The following is a 22,962-nucleotide window of genomic DNA, read 5'->3' on the forward strand; positions in this document are numbered from 1 at the left end:
TGATTTATATTGTAATCATTCGACTCAATATGAAGCATGTGTTCATCAAAACTATTTTCTTCTTGATTGTGTTTACAAAGTTTGTTTTCATTTCCGCTGCACTTAAATCTCAATTCATATCTATTAATGTGTTCAAATTATACAAACAAACACAATCATGGCAGCCTTCGATCCTAACAGCTACTAACAATGTTGGATCTTTATAGGATACAGGTGTGACATCGGCACTCTCTGGGGAGCTTCAGAAGTTGAAGGATATGATATCCAGTGTACCTGGGGTAGTCCAGCCAATTCCAGAAGTGTCCAGGATAACCACAAGATATCCCTGTTTGCATATCCTATATGTGATGCTGAAATACCGAAAAGATTTCAAACCCCCAACATGAAGCTCTATGACGGAACCACGGATCCTGAAGAGCATATTGCTCAGTATAGGGAGGAGATTAACCCTATCCCTCCGGATCTCAAGGAAGCATGCCTCTGCAAGGGTTTTGGCTCTACTCTGACAGGATTAGCCTTAAAATGGCTCTTAAACGTTCCACCTCATTCAATTACATCATTTGCTCACTTAGTTAACTTATTTAATAGTCAATTTTCTTGTATTCAAAGTTTTGAAAAACTAACCAGTGATCTCTACAGGATAACTCAAGGTCCTTAAGAATCCCTAAGGGATTATGTGAACAAGTTTAGCAGGGAATCCCTGGATATCCCACATCTTGAAGTTGCCACAGCTGTGCAGGCATTCAAAATGGGGTTGCAAAATGATTCCCAATTTTACCAGGATCTTGTAATGAATCCTTGTAGGAACCTGGATGAAGCTCAAAACAAGGCTTTAAGATATATTAGACTGGAAGGCGACAAAAAGATGCAAGAGAGGATGAATTTATCCTCAACCTATGAATCAACTAACAGGAAGTCAGAATCCTCAAACAAACCGTATCGCTCTAAGCCATATGGCAGGAATGATAGCAAGAAAGTGAATGTTGTTGAGGATGAGGATTCTGAGGAGTATCCTGAATTGTCAAAATATTGTTTTTCTTTTAATATACCTGAACTAATGTATGCTATGCAGGGTCTGGGAGATAAAGCAAGGTGGCCCAGGAAGAACCAGTAAAAGGCCGATTGGAAGGATAAATCCAAATGGTGTGCCTTCCATGAGGATTTTGGACATGTCACTAAAGATTACATAGCCCTGAGGAAGGAAATAAGCTATCTGCTAAGCAAAGGATATCTGAAGGACCTTCTGGGCAGGGAAAAGAATAAGGGACAAGATACTCAGAAGGATCTTGAACGAGCAGCGTCACCCCCTCCAGATGCCAAGATAATTAACTTTATTTCAGGAGGATCCGACATTTGTGGAACCTCTTATTCTGCAGCAAAAAGACACGCAAAGGAAGCTAAGGCGGAACGGGGGTTAAGCCGACCAGGATGACAACCTTCACAACTGATAAAGTGATAACGTTTGATAGTGATGACAGGGATAGTGTCTAGGACCCCCATCATGATGGTTTGGTAATAACTTTATATATTGCTAATCATTTTGTGCGCAGGATACTGGTGGATAATGGTAGTTCCGTCAACATTATTCAACTGGAAACGCTAAAAAGAATGAATATTCTCCAGATGGAGATCACTTCAAAATCCACTGTACTTGTAGGGTTCAATGGGGAGGCCAAGAATACTGTGGGAGAGATAAAGCTGCCAGTATACGTAGAGGGAGTGAATTCAATGCAACGTTTCTGTGTCATGGACTGGTTATCTTGCTACAATAATATATTGGGCAGACTATGGATCCATGATATGAAGGTTGTCCCATCAACCTATCATCAGTGTATCAAGGTTCCTACCCCTTGGGGGGTTGCCAAAGTGGAAAGTGATCAACAAGAGGCAAAAGAATGGTATTCTTTCTCAATGAAGTCTTCAACGAAGCCTAAAGCAGGATAACAATTAAAGATGCGAGCCCAGGATATCATGGGGGCCTAAGAGCAAGATGTTAAGAAAATTATCCTGGATCAGGATAATCCAGATATCTCGGTGCTCGTAGGAGCCAATATCCCTCAGGATATTGAAAGTCAATTAAGTAACTTTTTAAAATGCAGGATGTCCACATTCGCATGGAAGCATGAGGATATGACAATTAGTTCTAAGGATATTATAACTCACAAGCTTGGAATTGACAGGTCTTTCAAGCCCGTTCAGCAAAAGAGAAGGAAGTTTGCTCCTAAAAGAAACGCAATCAGACAGTAAGAGGTTGAAAGATTGCTGAAATCCAAGATGATTAGGGAAGTCAAATTTCCCAAGTGGCTAGCAAATGTGGTCGTACTTCAAAAGAACAATGGGAAATGGAGAGTTTGTGTAGATTACGCAGAGTTGAACAAAGCATGTCCTAAAGACCCATTCCCCTTACCTCATGTAGACTTGATGGTGGATGCAACTACCGGTCATGAAATGCTAACCTTTATGGATGCATCCTCAGGATTCCATCAGATCTAAATGGAACCTTCAGACTAGGAGGATACTGCTTTCAAGACACCAACATGTATTTACTATTATACTGCTATGCCTTTCGGTTTGAAAAATACAGGTGCAACGTACCAGAGATTGGTGAATATGATGTTTAAAGACAAAATGGGGGACACCATGCAGGTATACATTGATAATATGGTGGTAAAGTCCAAGAAGGTTGAGGATCATCTCAAGGATATTGAAGGAGCATTTGATACCCTGAAACAAGTACAATATGAAACTAAATCCTGCCAAGTGCTATTTTGGAGTGGGGGTAGGAAAGTTTTTAGGATATATGGTGACTAAAAGGGGGATAGAAGCATGCCCGGAATAGATCAAAGCTATCCTGGATATTAAGTCACCATCCAACTTGAAAGATGTGCAAAGATTAACAGGACGAGTAGCAGCATTGAACAGGTTTATATCAAGATCATCAGAGAAATGCAAGGAATTCTACTATCCTGAAGAAGAATAAGAAATTCAAATTGGGAGAAAAACATGAAGCATCCCTACAGGAATTAAAGCAATATCTTTCAACTGCACCTTTATTGATGATGCCCGAGGATAATGAACCATTATCCCTGTATCTTGCAGTATCAGGGAATGCAGTAAGTGATGTTCTGGTAAAGGATCATGAAGGTCAGCAGTATTCTGTTTATTATGTTAATAAAAGTTTATTAGATGCTGAAAATAGATATTCACACTTAGAGAAGTTTATACTAGCCCTAGTTATGGCATCAACTAAGCTTAAACATTATTTTGAGACACAAAGGATTCATGTTATAACTAATTATCCTGTTAAAAATGTGCTTAGGAAACCTGAGATGTTGGGTAGAATGGCTAAATAGTCAATAAAGTTAAGTGCCTATGATCTAGTATATGAACCTAGAAATGCTATAAAGTCTCAGGCTCTAGTAGACTTTGTGGCGATTTCAGTAGTGATATTCAAAATGAAGTTGTCACACCCTGGCTTTGCGGAAGCGTGGTTAATTTTGGTGTGACTTCTTAGTACCATAGCTTAACCATAACAAGCTATATGAAGTAAAAACCATGCAAGATCATCCATTTAATTAAGTTTTAAAAACCAAATACAACAACATTGTCTCAACGGAAACACATCCGAACAACATAAACAGTGTTCAACAGACACAAACATCAACATGACATAAACATAGTTTAAGGACTGTGACTTGTCCAGGAAAGAGTCACAACCCCTAAACCCGGATGACCTCGAACTAGTGCAGTGGGAAAACGTGTCATACCGCGCCAGATCCTTTAATTCCCTGAAATACATGTAAGTTGAAAAATCAACAATAATGTTGAGCAAAGTTTATGCGTAAGTGAGTAAGTAAAACCTTTGTAAAATGTCTGTATGTATGAAAATTCCTGGTATGTAGCAATAAGGAATAAAGAGATCGATTAATGTGTAGCTAATACATTAATAAGTGAAATGGCCTAGGAAGCACTCAAACCTGTAACGCGTATTTCATACCGGTCCTTCCGGCGGAACGACATAGTCACCACATGCAGCCACACGCTGGCTCATGCGTGGGGCTCGCAACACCCAATAGATCTATCACTCATGCCCCTCGGTCCTTATACAAGGATTAATGGGCTTAAGCTAATGGCCTTCCTGTCACACCCCCAAAATCCAACTGCGGAGTATCACCGCTTGGGAGCGTGACTGACCAGGATCTTAACCACCAATCATATTGAACATGTAATATAGTTAAGTATAGCGGAAGCATTTAAGTAAACCCAAACATAAAGTATTAATGTGTGAAACATCATAAGTATTCAAATAGCATTCACGATCCTTTGCCCACAACGACCTGCTCCTCCCTGTGCAAGCTCCATAATGTACCTAAGGTCCTGCAAGGCATGCAGCAGAGAGTCAACAACTAGTTGAGCGAGTTCACAGAAAGTAAGTTCAGTAATAGAAATGGTATAGCAAGCATTGCGTTCGTTCATCTAATCATGTATCGTATTAGTTCGTTCGTTGTTCATGTATAGCATTGGTTTCCATCGCGGGCCCTTTCGGCATGTATGTGAAGATTTGGGTTAATATTCCCAAATATCCTAGACTATGTATATTTGTATCGCTGGCCACCCTGGCATGTGTGCGAAGTTCTAATATTTTTAGTTCGCAGCCTTCCCGAGGCATGTGTGCGAAGATCAGTCATAATTATCGCAGCCAATCCCTTGGCGTGTGTGCGAAGATCTGTTCAAGTAGGTATACTAGTCTAGCCGTATCTCATCATTCACCATCCTCACCCTGAGGACTCGTATCATTAAGTTCCATTAACTAAGTATGTACGTATAATTCATTCAATCCCATTCCCACCCTGGGAACCCCATGCCTTGGCTGTGTGAACTCACCTTGGATTGCTCGGCAGATACACAAAGAGTACAGGTAAGCTAGTAAATGGTCAACCACGTCCTATCATGGTTATTATTCAAGTCAGGTTTTGACTAAGGTAGTACACGTATGCATCACATAAATTAACACGTTACTATGTAAATCATGGCAACGTTTGACAGTTAAGCAATACAAGTAACAATCACAACACATTTACTTGCACGATTAGAATAAGCCCAATAGTACCCGGCCCAACGATATAGCAGTCCAATCGAACATACTTATGGCCCAATACATTAAACAGTCAATTGCATAAGTCCAATTATTTGGCCCAACTGATTGGGCCCGTGACAGTGTAGGCCCAAAACAGTGTACGTGCACAACTGGTCTCGAGTCGCAACCGGCGATCTCGAGTCGCAACAGGGGATTACGAGTCGCAACAGGAGATTACGAGTCGCAACAGTGGTTTCGGCTTGTCTTGGTCCAGTTACGAGTCGCAACATGACTCGCAACCGTGGTTGCGGCTCGTGCTGCTGTGGTCTCGAGTCGAAATCCGGACTCGCAACCTCGGTCCCGTGTTGTGCTGCTTGTGCGATCAGTTTAAACACCCGGATATCATGCATTCGGTTACAATCTATCATTAGTTTCCTAGTTTACCTCAACCAATCAACATAATTTCCAACATATGATTAATCTAATGTTGATCAAACAGGCCTTTTCATCATGAATCCGTTTGAATATCAATAATCCAAAATCAAGAACACTTATCCAAAACACATAAACACATCCGATTCTAACAAACATGGAGTCGATCAATGAACACCAATAAGTTACCAATCCGAAACAAAATCATAACAACGGATTAACATCATCACACAAATTTCCGATTACATAATCATGTGGCCGATCAACAAAGACATCACCGTTAAACATCATCAACAACCATGTATTCTATTCTCATAAATTTTACTAACATGAACCCTAATCGGATTAGCCCTAGTTTATCATCATACTACATCATGCTATCAAAAACCCTTAGGTTATCATTCAAGATTAAGCATGTAATCATACAATAAGCAAAACAATACAAACACTAACCGAGATGTAGGAATCGGTTGAATGAGTGCCGTCGGGTTTCCAAGCAAAACGAGAGAGAGAGAGAGAGAGTGTCTAGGGTTGTTGTGTGTTGTGTGTTTTGTGACAAACTAACCATGAAATCAAAACCCTATACTTGGTTTTGTGTTTGCGAGTGGGGAGTGGGCCGAGCCCAACTCGGCTGCCCAATGGTATCCGATTTCAAGGAATGGCCCGAATGGGCCTTGTGTGACCGGTTAAGCCTTGTGCGATCAAGTGTGGGTGTGCGGTCGGATCGTTTATAACATACATGCATACAATCACATAACATATAGCACAATGCACATAATAACATAATCACATAGTTATTCAATTAATAACGTTCCCATAAACACGTATCGTTACACAAAGTGAGTCTAAAGTTCGAGTTGTCACATTATCCCCAACTAATTAGAAATTTCGTCCCGAAATTTGGTATGCACTCACTGAGGAAGCTAGGTAAGTTCAATCGTTCACTGATTTTCCTGGGGTGTCACATCCTCCCCCCGTTGATCTGGAATTTCGTCCCGAAATTCCGAAGTAGTAGCTTCAGCCTCAGTAGTGGTTGCATTGGTTTCGAATAACTGGGGGTACTTTTCTGTCATCCTGTCTTCGCGTTCCCAGGTGTACTCTGGACCATGTTTGGAGTTCCAACAAACTCGAACAAGAGGGATTCTCTCGTGTTTGAGGACCTTCACATCCCGGTCCGTGATTTCTACTGGTTCCTCGACGAACTGCAACCGCTCGTCGATAGTGAGTTCCTTTAAAGGAATGATGAGGGTTTCATCTGATAGGCACTTCTTTAGGTTCGACACATGAAAGACATTGTGAACTGCCCCGAGTTCAGCTGGTAGGTTTAGCTTGTATGCTACTTTGCCAATCTTTTCTATGATTTCGAATGGTCCGACGTACCGCGTATTTAGTTTGCCCCGTTTGCCAAAACGTACCACACCCTTCCAGGGTGAGACTTTTAGTAAAACCCGGTCCCCGACCTGAAATTCCAATGGCTTTCTACGCTTGTCCGCGTAGGCTTTCTGACGGTCGCGTGCTGCCGCCATGCGTTGTCGTATTTGTGCAATCTTTTCTGTGGCGTCCACTACTATCTCTGGACCCGTAATCTGACTATCCCCCACCTCTGCCCAACAGAGAGGTGACCGGCATTTACGTCCGTACAATGCCTCGAATGGAGCGGCTTGTATGCTGGTGTGATAACTGTTATTGTAAGAAAACTCCACCAAAGGGAGATGCTTTTCCCAGCCGTTGCCGAAATCTATGACGCATGCCCGAAGCATGTCTTCTAGAGTTAGGATCGTTCGCTCCGACTGCCCATCCGTCTGAGGATGATATGTTGTGCTCATGTCTAATCGTGAGCCGAAAGATTTGTGCATTGCCTGCCAAAATTCTGACGTGAATCGTGCATCGCGATCCGAAATGATGGAGATGGGCACCCCGTGCCTCGAAACAACTTCTTTAAGATAAACGTCTGCTAGAGTGGAGAACTTATCTGTTTCTTTTATAGGTAGGAAGTGTGCAGACTTGGTGAGTCGATCCACGATCACCCATATGGTATCATTCCCACGCTGGGATCTAGGTAGGCCTGTAACGAAATCCATGGAAATTTCTTCCCATTTCCATTGCGGTATCTTAGGCTGCTGAAGTAGGCCCGCTGGTTTCTGGTATTCAACCTTGACTCTCGCACAGGTCAAGCATTTTCCAACGTACGTAGTGATGTGGGCCTTCATACTAGGCCACCAGTATGTAGTACTGATGTCGTGGTACATTTTGTCCGACCCTGGATGTACCGAGTAGCGAGACTTGTGAGCTTCATCCATTACAAGTTCGCGTAGACCGCCATAAAGTGGGACCCAAATACGCCCCGTTACATAGTAGGTGCCGTCTGCCTTCTGTTCTAACCGCTGTCGTGAGCCGCGTAGGGCTTCTACCTTGACGTTTCCTGGTTTTAGTGCTTCGATCTGAGCAGTTCGTATCTGTGCTGGAAGGCTAGACTGAATCGTAAGCTGTAGCGCTCGCACGCGCCGTGGTAGAGTGTCTTTCCGACTGAGGGCATCAGCCACAACGTTGGCTTTGCCTGGATGGTACTTGATAGCGCATTCGTAATCGTTCAGTAATTCAACCCATCGCCGTTGACGCATATTCAATTCCTTCTGCTTGAAAATATGCTCGAGACTCCTGTGATCGGTGTAAATCGTGCACTTGGTACCGTACAGGTAGTGTCGCCATATCTTAAGCGCGAAAACAACAGCTCCCAGCTCTAAGTCGTGCGTCGTGTAGTTCCGTTCGTGAATCTTAAGTTGGCATGAAGCGTAAGCAATAACCTTGTCGCGCTGCATTAACACACATCCAAGTCCCCGAATGGATGCATCACAATAAACCACGAAGTCGTCTGTGCCCTCTGGCAGAGAGAGGATAGGTGCGCTGCAAAGTCTATCCTTTAAGTGCTGAAAAGCAGTTTCCTGCGTGTTGCCCCAACGGTAGGTGACACCCTTCTGTGTCAGTAGTGTAAGCGGCTGAGCAATCTTCGAGAAATCCTTGGTAAACCGTCTGTAGTACGTGGTGCAGGCCAGTTTCTGGTCGAGTCTACCTTGGATGGATCGATATGGATCCCATCCTTGTTCACTACGTGGCCTAAGAAGTGGACTTCATGAATACTATGACGAACTTGTCTAGGTAGGGTTTGCACACCCTGTTCATAAGGTCCTTAAATACGGCAGGTGCGTTCAATAATATCAAACCATCCATCATATCAAACATAAGGTATAGCAGTTAAAATAATTCATAAAACCCAATACGATTGATGTTCAAACCAAACTTTGTTTGAGTAACAGAGACATAATAATGAAAACCCAAAATAAGTTATAAGTTCAAATATCGTTCATTGCGTCTCTTCGTCCTAACACGAAAGCTCGACCTCTTGCCTCGTTGCCATTGTTGTTGTTGTTCCCGTTGCCCTGGTTATTGTTGTGGTTCTGATTCTGGTTCAACTGAGGGCAATCGCGTTTGTAATGACCTTCTGCCCCACACTGGAAACATCCCCGATTTCCACGCTGTGGCTGCTGCTGCTGTGGGTTTTGAGGAGCTGGTGGTGGAAGTTGCTGATTCTGGTTTGCAGGTCGTGAGCTCCTGCAATCTTTGGCTTCGTGCCCTATCTTGAGACATCTCTGACAACGTTCCTTGCGACACCTTCCACTGTGGTGCCTGTTACACTTGTTACATAGTGGGTGTACTCCCCTGTATCCACCCTGCTCCTGACTGCCAGATGATTGCTGACTCGGATTCTGGTAGTCATTCGTCCTGCGCTGCTGTGCTTGAGAGTGAACGGAAACTGATCCCCTGCTGGAATCCGCATCCCATTTTCGTTTGTTGTCGTTGGGTGTAGCAGAAGTAGCAGCTGGAGTAGTAGCACTGACGCGTTTGGGCAGCTTGTTCTGTTCTACTGCGTGATCTGTGAGTCGATGAGCAAGACGCTGGATGTCTTGGATGTTGTCGAGGTTTGCCGATGTAACATGGCTCTGGATCTCTGGCGCAAGTCCCTGGAGATACAACTCAATGCGCTTCACTGGAGGGTCCACCATAGTTGGACACAGAATGGCCAGTTCGTTTGACCGTTTCGTATAGGCTTCAATCTCTGACCCCGTCATTTTCAAGTGATATAGTTCGTTCTCCAGCTTGTGGATGTCATCACGTGTGCAGTATTCCCTCTTAATGAGTTCCTTGAAGTCGTTCCAGGGTGTGGCGTTAGCAGCTGCCAACCCTAAGATCTGAACTTAGGCGTTCCACCAAGTTAGTGCTATTCCTTCTAGCGTGCCAGTGGCGTATTTCACCCTGTGAGCCTCAGGGCATTCACACATCTCAAAAACTGACTCTAGCTTCTCGAACCAGTGGAGGAGTCCCACTGCCCCCTCTGTGCCGCTGAAAGTACTTGGACGACAGTCCATGAAGTTCTTAAAGGTGCAAACTTGCTGCTGCGCTGGTTGACCTATTGTGTACGAATAGGGCAAAGTTTAAATACAAGGGCTAGTTTGGGAGTGTAGGATCTAAAGATCCTAGTGTGTGCTATACTGCAGGATATACTACCTGCTTGAGCAGCTGCAAGTGCCGCAGCAACTTGAGCTTGAACGAGAGCCTCTAGCTGGGCTTGTGTCATGTTAATTCGTCCAGACATGATCTTCATAGTAAAAGTAACGTAAGTGAGAGTGGTTCGCGAGTAGGGCGATGACAGAAAAGCGTAGCACGTAGGTATTCTCATGTAATAGTATCATGTGTATCTAAGTGTAATGCGAGCAAAGTTCTATATAGTTCTAGCAAGCAGGCAATAATCATAAACCTTATTACCTAGGATGTCGAGTCTTGCACGTGGAGCGAAGCGTCGTTGTGGATCGTTGAGAGCACTGTTCTGGTTATAGTCTGGTTTTAATAAAAACGTTTTCCCATATTAAAACCGAGTTCTCTATAACCAATGGCTCTGATACCAATCTGTCACACCCCCAAAATCCAACTGCGGAGTATCACCGCTTGGGAGCGTGACTGACCAGGATCTTAACCACCAATCATATTGAACGTGTAATATAGTTAAGTATAGCGGAAGCATTTAAGTAAACCCAAACATAAAGTATTAATGTGTGAAACATCATAAGTATTCAAATAGCATTCACGATCCTTTGCCCACAACGACCTGCTCCTCCCTGTGCAAGCTCCATAATGTACCTAAGGTCCTGCAAGGCATGCAGCAGAGAGTCAACAACTAGTTGAGCGAGTTCATAGAAAGTAAGTTCAGTAATAGAAATGGTATAGCAAGCATTGCGTTCGTTCATCTAATCATGTATCGTATTAGTTCGTTCGTTGTTCATGTATAGCATTGGTTTCCATCGCGGGCCCTTTCGGCATGTATGCGAAGATTTGGGTTAATATTCCCAAATATCCTAGACTATGTATATTTGTATCGCTGGCCACCCTGGCATGTGTGCGAAGTTCTAATATGTTTAGTTCGCAGCCTTCCCGAGGCATGTGTGCGAAGATCAGTCATAATTATCGCAGCCAATCCCTTGGCGTGTGTGCGAAGATCTGTTCAAGTAGGTATACTAGTCTAGCCGTATCTCATCATTCACCATCCTCACCCTGAGGACTCGTATCATTAAGTTCCATTAACTAAGTATGTACGTATAATTCATTCAATCCCATTCCCACCCTGGGAACCCCATGCCTTGGCTGTGTGAACTCACCTTGGATTGCTCGGCAGATACACAAAGAGTACAGGTAAGCTAGTAAATGGTCAACCACGTCCTATCATGGTTATTATTCAAGTCAGGTTTTGACTAAGGTAGTACACGTATGCATCACATAAATTAACACGTTACTATGTAAATCATGGCAACGTTTGAAAGTTAAGCAATACAAGTAACAATCACAACACATTTACTTGCACGATTAGAATAAGCCCAATAGTACCCGGCCCAACGATATAGCAGTCCAATCGAACATACTTATGGCCCAATACATTAAACAGTCAATTGCATAAGTCCAATTATTTGGCCCAACTGATTGGGCCCGTGACAGTGTAGGCCCAAAACAGTGTACGTGCACAACTGGTCTCGAGTCGCAACCGGCGATCTCGAGTCGCAACAGGGGATTACGAGTCGCAACAGGAGATTACGAGTCGCAACAGTGGTTTCGGCTTGTCTTGGTCCAGTTACGAGTCGCAACATGACTCGCAACCGTGGTTGCGGCTCGTGCTGCTGTGGTCTCGAGTCGAAATCCGGACTCGCAACCTCGGTCCTGTGTTGTGCTGCTTGTGCGATCAGTTTAAACACCCGGATATCATGCATTCGGTTACAATCTATCATTAGTTTCCTAGTTTACCTCAACCAATCAACATAATTTCCAACATATGATTAATCTAATGTTGATCAAACAGGCCTTTTCATCATGAATCCGTTTGAATATCAATAATCCAAAATCAAGAACACTTATCCAAAACACATAAACACATCCGATTCTAACAAACATGGAGTCGATCAATGAACACCAATAAGTTACCAATCCGAAACAAAATCATAACAACGGATTAACATCATCACACAAATTTCCGATTACATAATCATGTGGCCGATCAACAAAGACATCACCGTTAAACATCATCAACAACCATGTATTCTATTCTCATAAATTTTACTAACATGAACCCTAATCGGATTAGCCCTAGTTTATCATCATACTACATCATGATATCAAAAACCCTTAGGTTATCATTCAAGATTAAGCATGTAATCATACAATAAGCAAAACAATACAAACACTAACCGAGATGTAGGAATCGGTTGAATGAGTGCCGTCGGGTTTCCAAGCAAAACGAGAGAGAGAGAGAGAGTGTCTAGGGTTGTTGTGTGTTGTGTGTTTTGTGACAAACTAACCATGAAATCAAAACCCTATACTTGGTTTTGTGTTTGCGAGTGGGGAGTGGGCCGAGCCCAACTCGGCTGCCCAATGGTATCCGATTTCAAGGAATGGCCCGAATGGGCCTTGTGTGACCGGTTAAGCCTTGTGCTATCAAGTGTGGGTGTGCGGTCGGATCGTTTATAACATACATGCATACAATCACATAACATATAGCACAATGCACATAATAACATAATCACATAGTTATTCAATTAATAACGTTCCCATAAACACGTATCGTTACACAAAGTGAGTCTAAAGTTCGAGTTGTCACACTTCCCATTCACGTGATCTAACAGTAACTTTCCTTAGCTAATCATACCATGGTAATTGTTTGTAAGCAGTATGTAACATGTATTTCACCCCCGAAGTATAAAACTGAAAACAGTTAAGAGAAAAGGGGGACATGAACTCACAATGGTGCGTCTCTACCAAGTATATCTCCTGATCAAGCAGCTGTGCGACGACCTACACGTACTAATTCTATTAGACGGACGGCTGTGCCTTAGCTTCATGGTTTATGTTTTTGGGAAATAGTTAGACAACTATTTCGTGTTTACATTTTGTAAATACTTGGTAGTTATTTTCCTTCCCAAGGATGGGGGATTTAATACACGTGTGTTCGTATAATTTCGAAATATATTATTAAGTCTCACTTAAAATATATTTTAATCCTTTCTCCAAAATATAAATATTTTTCTCAAAAATATTATATTTTAACACAGATGATTTTCCCAAAATAATACTTTGACAAAAATACGCGTTTATAAGTGTTTTCTTAAAATGCGTAAGTTACGTCTTAAAGATCGGGTGGTATTAACTATACCGTCGTAACTTAAATATTTATCGTAAAGGCGTTAGTATTATTTTGGAATCGTTAACACGGTAATATTATTTTTACCCTAGAAATAATATTAGTATAGTTCAAAAAATAATCATAAACACATAACAAGTGACGTTATGAAAAATATATATACTAAATATATATTTACCAAGTTTTATTTTGTGAAATCCCACCTCCGATATTTTGTAAATAAAGTCGTGGCGAAATCTATAATTCGAAAACAAGTCAAAAATGTATTTCTAACACTTGTAGTGAAAATATTTCTAAGTGTTAGGTTTTTTGGAAAAATTTCGCCATAGTTTCTCCTGTAACTGGAGGTGGCCACGCTTTCAAGCGTATCATTTTCTTTTAAAAAATCAATTCAACAATTTTCTCATTCAACCAAAACAATGTTCAATGCATCAAACCAGTCAAAATATATATAAATCGCATAAATTACATGAACTTGTGGTTTATCCAAAAATATGAAGTAAATCCCATTACTTTTAGTGGATCTTTGTATGTATCAATCCGGTTTCGTAACAACCTTACTTTTAAAGAAATTCCATCTTTACAACTTCTTGTAAAATTTGACAAAACTGGTTCTTAGTCGAAACTTAGTGTTACACAAGTGTTTACACACTTGTGTGTTTAAAAATCATTCTTGTTCATGTAAAATCCGGCTTTAGAAAAATATGATTTCTTTGACATTTGGTCCTTTGAAAATACCGCTTGTAGATCCGTAGATCTACTAGTTTTAAACACTATTTCGTAAGTAAAATCGTTTTTACACAAGTTCAAGTTTCTTGTGTGGTAGAGTTTCATCACTCAACCCTTGTTACACTTAAACAAGCTCTATGTCATGATCCATGATCATGACCAATCCGGGTTAAACGATGATCCGAGCTACCACAACATAGATCGGGCCCAAATAATTACACAAAACAAATCCTACATGATTTACACAACAATCTAGCTTTTAACCATCATTTTTAGCATTTTTAGTAGACTTTTACGCATCATTTTGTATGTTCACGAGTTTTAACCGTCATATATCATTTTAACCACTTTGAAATAGTTCGAGAGTGCGATTATAGTAACTTACTACTAGCTCAAGGCTAGGGAAGAAACTAGTCGAAAAACGAGTGGATAAAAGCAATGTAGCGAGGTCCTTCGCAATCCGAGTGCACCGAGGTTCCTTGTACGCGATCCTTAACCCTTGTAGATACTTGGAATTGGAAGATGGAAATTGAAAGTGGGTGGTGGATGTGGGTATGGTTTCGGCCGATTAGAGAGAGGAGAGAAGGAGAACAAATTGTTTTTTTTTTTTTTTTTTTTTTTGTTGTTGTGTCTAATGAATGAAGTAATGGACTTAGAGTTCCATTTATAATCCAAATTGGTGAGTTATCCATAGGTTAAAGTGTTAGCTAGATATTAAGCATCAAAGAATAAAATATTCAAAAGAAGTGGGGTGTTGTCCCCTTGGGACCGAATCGGTTAGGATGGGGGGGGTACCCGGTTGGTTTCTAACTAAATGTATAAATATTAGTTAGTTAATTTAGGAGGTTAGCTAGTTACTAGTGTGTTGTAAATTGTGGCGGGTGTTAGGGTATTCAGGGACCCTAACTGGCTCAGAAAAAGATAAACAATGTAAATGGCAATATTTTCATGTCCCGGGTAAAGTCCGGTTGTTCGGTTGGATAGTAATCCGTTAAAGCGCTTAACAAAGCTTTAAAGTTTCGTTTATATTAATTTTAGTGACACAACTTATTCCCGACACCTTGGAAAGTGTCTAGTAATATTTTCTTCATGTTTTGGCACTGTATTAGTTAGCTAAAAGCTGAATTGTTAATTAAAGTGCTGAGTTTTGTACTTAGAGTACGTTTTAGGCACATCCTGTCACTGTAACTTATTCCTAGAGACGCAGTTCTACAACCCTTGTATCTCTACACACACTATTGGTGTAGTAAACTATCTCGGGCTTATACAGGCCTTAGAGGCAGTGTCTGCCTGATGCTGGCTATATCAGCATGTTCAGTAGGTTATCCGTCCATTGTTCTACTGTGCTTTTGTGCATCATGTTTGTCACTAAGGTTCATGTAGGACCGGTTTTGACGCCGTTCGATTGCGTAACGTACGTTTCACATGCGGAATCCGTGAACGTACGTGACCGAACACACAATAACGTACTACTTAACGTGATTTCATTGAGAAATATGACAATTTCGGTACAAAAATCACATTTACACAACTTTCTCTCTCTAGACTTTCTCTCTCTAGAATCTTCCAAGTCTTCTCCTAATTCTCTCAAAAATCTAACTAAAATCATGACATAACCTCCTATTTATATGGTCAAGGCAACTTAATGAAAGTTCTCATTAATTACAAGTTTGCCACCTTGCCATTTCTAACTAAATATGACATTATGCGCTTGATTTCTTCCGGCTTCTCACTACGACTCGGATTGACGAAGGCGATAGACAATAAATGCATCAACAATCTCCCCCTTGGATATTGCCGTAGTCAATGTCGTGGTGAAACTCGTAGTGACTTGACTTTCTCTCTCTCTAAAACTCGAACAAAGATGTAATCGACAGACAATTGCACTAACAGTTCAGCATGTAAATAATGTAGTGACAGTAAATAAAGTATGATGCAGGTATGTGCATGTATCAGTAATCAAGTAGCAGTATATCCACAATTGTAAGCAAGCACAGTAATTAAACATGATGTAAACATTAATTAATTCGTACGGATACCTGGTTTGGTGAGGGTTGTCACAGAAGTAGACCTGGAAGTACAACAACTAGGAGAGACCTTAGAATCCTGGACGTTGTATACTGATGGCGCATCTAATGTGAGAGGTGTAGGATTAGATATACTACTAAAATCACCACAGGGGAGACATATTACCCCAGGCTATTAGGTGTGAATTTTCTGCCACTAATAATGAAGCAGAATATGAAGCTTTGACTGTAGGATTAGAGTTGGCCAAGAGTATGAATATTAATAGTTTGCAAGTATGTTGTAGGTGGTTTTCTGCACATATATCCTGAATTATATTCTGACTGTATTACTTTTGATCATGATCAGGATACTGGATCAGGATATTGGTAGCATCCTGATGTAGTATCTTGGTAATAACTAATTGGTTCACGTGCAGATTAGAGAGGCTTGCTTATTACGGTCAAGAAGACTGTTTCTCCTGAAGACTCGGACTCAGCTGTTGAGAAGAGAACGTTGAAGCCGCAAAGAAAGGGTCTCCAACGTTCATAGGGGAATATTCGAAGCATCCCCCATTTTTAGGATAGGTTGTTATTTCTTTTGCTATATAAAGGAATGACCGGATCAGTAGGAAGACATGAATTTTTTCACACACTTCTGCTCTCTACTAGCTCTCTAATAGCTGCAATTACTCGCAACACATACACTCACACTTGAATTACATTGTCACACATAGTTGATCCGCATCATATCCTGCATTGTATCCTGAAGTTTGAAGTACTAAGAAGAACAAGGCAGCTCTGATTGTCAGCTCCCAAGGTTTTGTGCCGGCGATCTAGATTGATCAAAGAATTTCCTAGTACATCTCGTGTCACCCTTTACTTTTTTGCTCATTGTTTGATTATAGATATAGCTCGATATCCTGAGCTATATCCTGAAAACTGTTTTTGTAAGCAAGATAATCACAATATTTTCAATACACATTGCTAGCACAGTACCTCACTGTTTTGGTCAAAAATCACACAAGGATAATGCAACCAAATCTGATTTTGTGAGGTATGATGCTTGGTTAATTGTATCAACGACAAGTATATGAAATCAACGATGAACACCGAGATTTATACGAGAAAAAAGCCCTTGATCTTTAGAAGATCTCCGGCATAAAAAACTTCGGGTGATGGAAACTACCGATCACCAAATATATTGCAAAAACAATAGTGATCCTTGTACAACTTCGGAAGAAAACAAGCTCAATACAATGAATTGCTAGTGTAAGTGTGTGTTTTTTGCTAAGTGTTTGCAGAGAATTCGAGTGTTTTGTGTTGTTTTTGTGGTGTGTACGACTTGTGCCTACATTGAGCTCGTTTTCCCCTTAAAATGATAAGAAAAATCAACTAACTAACTTCCCGAAAAAGGTGGAAGTCACCCATGACCACCACTAACGGTTATCTCTTCATTGAGCACGTGCCTAAGAAGCATATTCCACGAGATTCCAGCAAAGAAGTAGTCCACTACGTCCATTATCTGCATTTACACATTAAAAACGTGACAATTGTAACAAAACATAAGTTCTGTTAAGGATCCTGGATCCTCAGACTCGTGATCCTCAGACTCTGGATCCTCAGACTCTCTGCATCAGCCATTAAGGATCCGTGATCCATGCCTAGTCTCAGGATAGATGATCCTTAGCACAAAATCCATGCCCTAACAATTGCCTCCAATATGGCAGTTGTGATAAGGATTCACAGCTATCATATTTCCATTAGAAGCAGACTAGCCGTTGTTGCTGGTAACTAGTCGTTACACTACTTGTCGTCACTAATAAGACCTGCTATAATCATCATTGCAAAATATAGAGTTAGAGATAACTCCTCAAATGCCTTTACAGACAAGAAGATCCTTCTGTTTGTGGAGACTGAATCCTTCTTCATAGATCGCTATTAACCTTCCTGCACTTTAATTTCTGCATAGACACTTTAACTGTTAGATAGCCCTGTCCGGCCTGGGTGGATGGTCCACGGTTTTGTTGATGAAATCCAGGCCAGATGATTTTAATACATAATGAATAGGTAATAACATTAAACTTTTTTAGCTACATCTATAGTTGTTTCTTCCCTTTTTATTTTTCATGTATGCTTTCTATTTTCAAAAATATCATCACCAAACAACTGGAAAGTTATTGAAAATCTGATGATAATGTTACACTTTTAACAGAAAACTTGAAGTGTTCATATAAATGTGGATCAATGATCCTTAACCAAAAAGGATAAGAGACAACTTTCAGCTTAGGAAAAGTTAGAATATTACATAACAGAGAATCCAAGTTAGGATTCTAAATCCTTGTAAATTAATACTGAATAGATAAACTGTGAAAAGTAAAGTTTCAAGGATCCAGGATCCTTATTGTCAGAACTTTTATAGCTTTAAAGCTCCAAGATCCTGCAAGAAAAACAAACTTGGGACCAAGCTAAATAATTGGGAATGAACCCATAATAACTGGGGATAAGCCCAAATAAACGGGGGACAAGCCCAACAAACTGGCGACAAGCCCAAATAAACGGATGTAAACTGGGGTCAAGCCCATATAACTTGTGTAAACTGGAGTATGGCCCTCACTGGCGACTATCCAAACTTGAGCGACATGAAAATGCCGAAACCTTAGCTAACGTGAAAAAGTTAGAAACCTTAGGAACGGATGTATGGTATGTCTACCATTATACGTAGGATCCTGAATACAGCCAGTACAATGAAATTGTCAGCCCCTAAAGCGGGTACTGGTCGCACTGCCTTGAACTGCACCAGGATCATCGTGCGCTACTGGCGAAACTAGGGACAGGCCCAAACTGGGGACAAGCCCAAAACAGGGGACAAGCCCATAAACTTTGGAGAGTTGGCCAACCACTTTGATCTTCTGTAACATGATAACAACTCTGCAAAAGCTTAAACTTTGTGAAAATAGATGTTAACTGTAATGCCCCTAAATTTAAAATCATTAACCACTAAGAAAACCCTAATTAAGACACCCAAGTAATTCTGCACTAACCTTAAAATTTCCAGAACAATCAGAATCAGGATCAGGGCCCCTAAAACTCAGGGGGGGTAAAACCTAGTTGACGATTATCTTCATAAAAACGTTGTCTAAATGCTATTGGCCGAATCGTCGACTCAGCAAGCCTAGTTAGGGACGTGGCTACCTATAGAAAATAGGTGACCCCTCGCGTAGCGCGACGCCATGGGGGGGTACCCCTCGCGCTACGCGACAGGGTCAAATTTCGGGTATAAATAGAGCAGTTTGGGACTTGATTTCTGGCACAAAAACGACGAAGAAATTCGTTATAAACACTGAGTTATAGCCAAAATACTACACAAACACACACGAATCACGAAGTGCTGCCGCAATCAGGGTAATAACTCGATCGCTATTACGATTCAGTTTCCGGAATCAATATATCCAAAGAATGTCTAAGTGCCGCCCATATTGGGTTATGCTTTGTCGTTGTCGATAATTCGATAATGAGTTGAAGCATTGTACTTTGTCGTTGTCGATAATTCGATAATGAGTTGAAGTACTATACTTTGTCGTTTGTCGTTAATACGATAAATGAGTTGAAGTATTGCACTTGGTCATTCATTGGGAGAATTTGATTTCGTAAATTATCGTAACTGCTGTATTGATCACTAACCCTGTTTTGTGTACATTATTGTGAAATTAGGTTAAAAGATTAATCAGTAGTCTAAACTCTGCCCATATAAATCTAAAATATTAGCACAAGGTAGCTTCACTTTGGAGTTATTAAGGTACGGATCCTTACCCCACTCTTGATTGCTTCAATTCAAATTGTTATAAAACTACTAAATTACTATATCTGTTAAAAAACTCCTCACGTCTTTGATTATCGATTCATTTGACAGTCCGTTCGATTCCTATCCTAATCATTTGATTTAGCTTTCATATCATGCGATAGTATTATGTTATACTCATTATCGCATGTTCCAATATATGTTCCGTTTTATTATGAAAATAAGTTTTATAAGTTATGTGAATAAGACCATTTGTACTCTGATACCCTAAGTATCGCTTCTCGTGGAGTGTCCCACGAGCATGTTGTTGTGGCATCAACATCATGTGCTCCATCCGTGACGGAGAGATCAGTTCACGGCGTCTCTTAAGTACAAGTGTGGTACATAAGGCTATTAGGAGGCGTATGGATCGATCCTAGGATTTAAGTATAAGGAGGTGGATAACGGGTATGCCAATTCGCCATCTCATGTGATAACTATGCAGGAGTAGCTACCTGTGTATTGTCATGTTTTAAGTTTGCTCATGGGTACATCCGTAAGATATGATTATGAAATTTTGTTCTTGCATCGTATCATTTTCGCCTAAAGTTTCATCCGGATAAGATTTCATATGAAGCATTTAGTTGTTATTTGAGCCTAAAATTCCGTACTGAGCATTCGGCTCATTCCGTAAACTTTTTGTATATACAGGTCCACAGGTTACTTTGGGAGTGGAAAAGAGAGAAGAATAAAGCCTAGGAATAAATCTAAAGATGTTAGTTAATTAAGACAACTGTCTCCACTTGTATAATAATCTTAATTTTTATGGTCGTGTGGTTGTATCCTTAATAAATAAATGAATAAAATGGAATTATGACTTTTGTTTATGTTACCGTTATTGTGACACGTCAGCCTTTCCGGGTTGGGGTGTTACAGCTATGGTATCAGAGCAAAGGCTCTTTCCTGTAGAAAACTTGAAGATAGTAATTAAGACCTGTGAGGAATGGGTAGATATCTATGATAGGATTCAACTTGATCTCTTATTTGATTTAACTCCTATGTCTATTCTTATAGATGCCTCCTCGTCGTCCGCCACGTAGGAATACTCGTACTAACCGTGAACGTAACAACACTTCTTCGAATGAGACTCCAGTTGATCCAAACATAATTAATGCTATCAACCAGGCTGTTGCTGGGTTGCTTCCAAACCTGGTTGCTCAAACAGCTGAGGCCGTTATTCAACAAACTCTTCATCCAGAACGCACTAACACTAATCCAACCTCTGGTGGTGAAACTCGTGAGAATACCACTAACAATATTACTTATAGTATAGACATATGGATTAGTAAATTCCAAAAACAAAAGCCGAAATCCTTTAGTCACGCTACTAATCCAGTCGAAGCAAGAAACTGGATAGCTCATGTTGAAAAGATCTTCGGAGTTCTTGGAGTTCCGGAGCAATACAAAGTTAGACTAGCTACCTACAAATTGGAAGATGACGCACAAACTTGGTGGGAAGGATATAAGCAAGTCAAAGGAGGGGATGATTTTGACACTAATCTTTCATGGGTCGACTTTCGTAATATCTTTTACGATAAATATTTTTCGACCGCTGATAAAGAAGCTTATATCAGGGAGTATGCAGTAATTCGACAGGGGAGTGATGAACCAGCCTCTGAGTTCATTACTCGATTTTCAAGGTTGGCTAGTATTGTAGGAGATGTTGCCGGATCAGCAGAAGTCCAGGCAGAAAAATGCAAGTGGGCAGTTAATGATCGAATTCGGAAGTCGATCATGTACATGAAATTTAAGGATATCACCGAAGTTGCTGATGCAATCAAAACTTTTGAATTCGAAAGGAAAGAATTCCTATCTCGAACTGGGGATAATAAGAAGAGAAATAGAGAAGGCCAATTTAAGCAAGAAATCGGCCAGTCATCCACTACGCCACAGCATCAAGATCGTAAAGTGCAAGGAAATCAAAACTTTGGAAATCAAGCACGTCAATGGCAACCTAGACTTCAAAACCCGAGACCTGCTCAAAACCAGATTCAGTTGTATGCAGAACCTATTAGAGCCCAACCACTGAATCAACAAGTAAACCCGAATCAGATTACATATCCTCTATGTAATACTTGTGGTAAAAGACATCAGGGCGTATGTCACCGAAGTACAGGAGCATGTTTTAAATGTGGCCAAACTGGACACATGATCAAGGAATGTCCTAAGAAAGATACTAAGAAGAATAATCAACCCAATGTTGGAGGAAGAATTTTCGCACTTTCCGCTACTGACGCTGCTAATATTCCAGGTACTGTATCTGGAACCCTTCAGATTGGTGAACGTAGTATCTATGTGTTATTCGATACAGGAGCGACTCATTCTTTAGTATCCCATTCGTTTACTAAGTATCTTCCGATAAGACCAACTCTCTTAGATCACACTTTCACCATTTCCACTCCCATGGAAAATTCATCCGTAATCACTTACGTATATAAGGATTGTCCGATCCGTATTGAATCTATTGTGTGTAAGGCAGACTTATTTCCAATACATATGTGTGACTTTGATATTATTCTAGGAATAGATTGGTTGTCTAGACATCGTGTAACTATAGATTGTCATTCTCGCCGAGTTATTTTCGGTGATCTTCATCATCCTGATATTATATATCAGGGAACTCAAGCCCATAAATCTCTTAAAATTATCTCTGCACTTAAGGCTCGAAAATCCATATCAAACGGCTGTGCTGGATTCCTAGCATCAATTAAGGATACTTCTGCTAGTATTAAGAGTATCGATAGCCACTCCGTTGTTCGTGAATATCCTGATGTATTTCCGGATGAACTCCCGGGATTACCACCCGACCGCCAGTTGGAATTCACCATCGACTTGATCCCTGGTGCCGAACCTATTTCTAAAGCTCCATACCGTATGGCCCCAATGGAACTGAAGGAGTTGAAGGAACAATTGCAAGAATTGTTAGATTTAGGATTCATAAGACCCAGTGTTTCACCTTGGGGTGCTCCGGTCTTATTTGTGAAGAAGAAAGACGGTAGTATGCGTTTATGTATTGACTACCGAGAGCTGAACAAGATTACTATTCGTAATCAGTATCCTCTGCCTCGCATTGATGATCTCTTTGATCAACTTCAAGGGGCTCAGTTCTTCTCAAAAATCGACCTAAGGTCTGGGTACCATCAGT

This window comes from Helianthus annuus, chromosome 6, assembly GCF_002127325.2.
Source record: "Helianthus annuus cultivar XRQ/B chromosome 6, HanXRQr2.0-SUNRISE, whole genome shotgun sequence".
Taxonomy (NCBI): Eukaryota; Viridiplantae; Streptophyta; class Magnoliopsida; order Asterales; family Asteraceae; genus Helianthus; species Helianthus annuus.